The sequence below is a fragment of the Medicago sativa genome, chromosome 7 (genome assembly GCF_051527215.1).
Source record: "Medicago sativa cultivar Bolivia chromosome 7, Bolivia_mono, whole genome shotgun sequence".
NCBI lineage: Eukaryota > Viridiplantae > Streptophyta > Magnoliopsida > Fabales > Fabaceae > Medicago > Medicago sativa.
In genome coordinates this window covers 15992749-15995939 of record NC_140755.1, presented here as the reverse complement: position 1 = coordinate 15995939, position 3191 = coordinate 15992749, and the positions used below count along the sequence as shown (strand labels likewise).

General features: G+C 37.1%; 1 non-coding gene across 1 annotated transcript; it reads right to left on the bottom strand.

Moving 5' to 3' along the window:
* Positions 1–2148: 2148 nt before the first annotated feature.
* On the bottom strand, positions 2149–2255 carry LOC146904591 (small nucleolar RNA R71). Its single transcript, XR_015020963.1, has one exon. It is a non-coding gene; the product is annotated as a small nucleolar RNA R71 (small nucleolar RNA).
* Positions 2256–3191: the final 936 nt, after the last annotated feature.

Sequence of the window (3191 nt, the reverse complement as noted above, 5' to 3'; positions counted from 1 at the left end):
CCGTAGGAATAAAGTTGTAATAATGGAACCTTATCATCTGAGTCAGATGGGGTCCATTCAGATAAGGAATCTTATCACCTTAGGTGATAATGTTTTTACTTTTTCCTTTACGTGTTTTGTCTATTTTTCTTTTTAGCTGGATGGAAAGAGACATGTGACCTACTTTGTAAGTCCTTTCCTCCTATAAATAAGAGCTTTGATGCTTATTTGTATTCACAACTTAAATCAATGAAGTAAGTACCATTTAGTTTATGAAAAATGATGACATGCTGTCATTACGTAATTTTTAGGACTTATTTTGACATTTTGATAGAGTTCTAAGCAACATTAAGTGTCCAGGAGCAGTTAAAAGCAACAAATTTGGAAGAACTGGATTGAAGCCAATCGTACTGCGATTCTCTAATCGCAATGCGATTTCTTGAAGTCAGAGAGCATGTTTTTGAAGAAGCTGGATCGTAATACGATCCAGCCAATCGTGATACGATTTCAAGAAGGGCTTTTAAGGAAATTAGGGTTCAAAGAAGCCATCGTGGTATGATTATGGGCGATCCAGAAGTTGCCTATTTAAGCCCAACTTACTCTCAAACATAAGGATTACGATTTTGGAGAGCTAAAGTGCGATTTTAACACCCAGAAGGCTGCAGCGGAGAGGATTTCATCATCTCTAACCCAGTTTATGTATGTTTTAATTCTTTCATTGATTATGCTATTTGTAAACTTAATTATGAGTAGCTAAATCTCTTAGAGATTAGGTCGGAGATGAACCTATGTAACCCTAATTGATCATATGTTGCTGTGAAACTCTATTGTTTATTAATGAATTTCTAGTCTTTATTCAATTCAATTGTTCTTAATGCTTTTTATATCCTGATCAAATATAAACATGATTTTGTGAGATCGAATGACTACTGACCATAGCTTTCGACTTAGACCTAATTGAATTATTCTGATAAACATGGTTAGTCTAGGAATAGATAATCGTTTGTTAGTGATATTAGGTTAACGTTCATAAAACATTCAAGGATTATTAGACCACCTAAGGAATTAGGGGCTGTAGTTTAAGAAGAGGGTCCTAACTCAAGGGATTCATTAGGGCTAATTTGTTAACTATCGTGAAACTAGAAAATCATTAGTAATAATAGGTGCAGTAACCAATTAGGGGAAACATAGAGGATTCGAAGACCTGATCTCATCTCTCTCCATATTTTCTTAATCAAATCTATTCTTTTATTTGATTTCATAAAATCAAACCAAATCTACTGCCTAGTGGCAAACAAAAATAAACTTTTATACATCCTATTTTTATAACGCGATTGAATTATTGAAGTTAAAAACAGTCCTCGTGGGATCGATATTTTTACTACTTCGATAGTATTTGGTGCACTTGCCAGACGTCTATCAAGTTTTTGGCGCCGTTGTCGGGGACTGTTGAATTATTTCAACAAGGCAATTGCGTTATAATTTAGGGTTTTTGCAATTTAAATTTCTGTTTATTTTTATTTTTATTTTTATTTTTCTGTTTTCATATTCACTTGATTACTTTGCGTTGTGCAGTGCTACTAAGGTATTTTGCTGTTTATGCGAGGTAAACAGAGCTCAGATGACTTAGAGTACGATCCGGAAATTGAAAGGACTGCTAGAGCACTTCGGAAAGCTGTCCGGTCGCAAAGGTTAGCTCAGTCTGTTCCACCGGGTGTTCGAGAACAAATACCGGAGTCACTCTCAACTGAATCTGAAACATCTGCTTCTCCTAAATCTGTTATCATGGGAGAACCTGCACCAAGACCTAAGCTAGGAGACTACGGGTTAGCCACTCATCGCGGTCAACTGACCCACACTTTTCAACCAGCTAACCCCGTAGCTTTCGACATTAAGACAACTATCCTCAACGGTTTGAGGGACAAGCAATTCGATGGGACTGAAGCTATGAGTCCTCATGAACACTTGAGCCGCTTTGCTGAAACTTGTGAGTTTTGTGTGCAACCAGCCACCGTGACTGAAGCACAAAAGAAGCTAAGGCTGTTTCCTTTCAATTTGACAGGAAGAGCGGAAGATTGGTTGCTAACAATACCAAACGGGACTGTCCAAACATGGGAAGAGTTAGAGCTGAAGTTCTTGGAGAAATATTTCCCTATGTCTAAGTATTGGGACAAGAAGATGGAGATCTCTAACTTCAAGCAAGGAGAAGGTGAATCATTTTATGATGCTTGGGAGCGATTTAACTTACTTCTTAAGAGATGCCCGAATCATGAGTTCACCGAGAAACAATACCTCCAAATCTTCACTGAGGGGGTAACACCAAACACTAGAATGTTCTTAGATGCTTCCGCGGGAGGTAGTCTCAAGAGCAAAACTGATCATGAAGTTCAAGATCTAATTTAAAACATGGCTGGCAATGAGTATCGTGATCAAGCTAAGAAGAAAGAAAGAGGAGTGTTTGGGGTAAGTGAGCAAATGATGAGTCATAGATAGTCTTATTTATTGCCTTATTTAGTTTAGTTTTATTTTAGATTTTATTTTATTTTATTGCATTTTATTTTAGTTTAGAATATTTTACTTCAAATTATGTTTTATTTTATTTTAGGAATAAATATATGGTGGAAGGTGCCTTGGAGCAAAAGAAAGAGGACTGGAACAAATACAGCGCAAGAATACGAAGATACGGGACAAAAATATGTCCCCCCAAAGTCAGAAGCTTGGCACGGCCCGTGCCAACATGTGGCACGGCCGTGCCCGTCTCCAGGACCTGTTTTGCTGCTTTTCTTCAAGCCCAAGTTACCCTGTTGCAGCTTTATCGTTTTATCCTTTTAGTTGCTTAGTTTCTAAGTCAGATGTAAAGCTATAAATAGAGTAGCTCTCCACCATAAACAATCACCCTTTACTTTGTTTATTTCAAGTATTATTTCAATAAAAAGTCTTTATTTCCTTTTTACTTTCTTTGCAATTTATTTTACCGTATTTCTCTCTTCTTCCTCCATGTCTACGATGAACATGAGTGAGTAGACTTCTTCGTCTTGGGATTGTTGGGGAGTCTAATGACTCAATCCTAAACAAAACATGTCTAAACCCTAATTTCTATGTAACCCTAATTTCTAATCTAGAGTCACCGTCTTAACGTGGATTAACAATTATCAAACTGTGGAAGCGAAAGCGGAGGGTTTGATAATCGTTAATCCATCATCCCAAACATC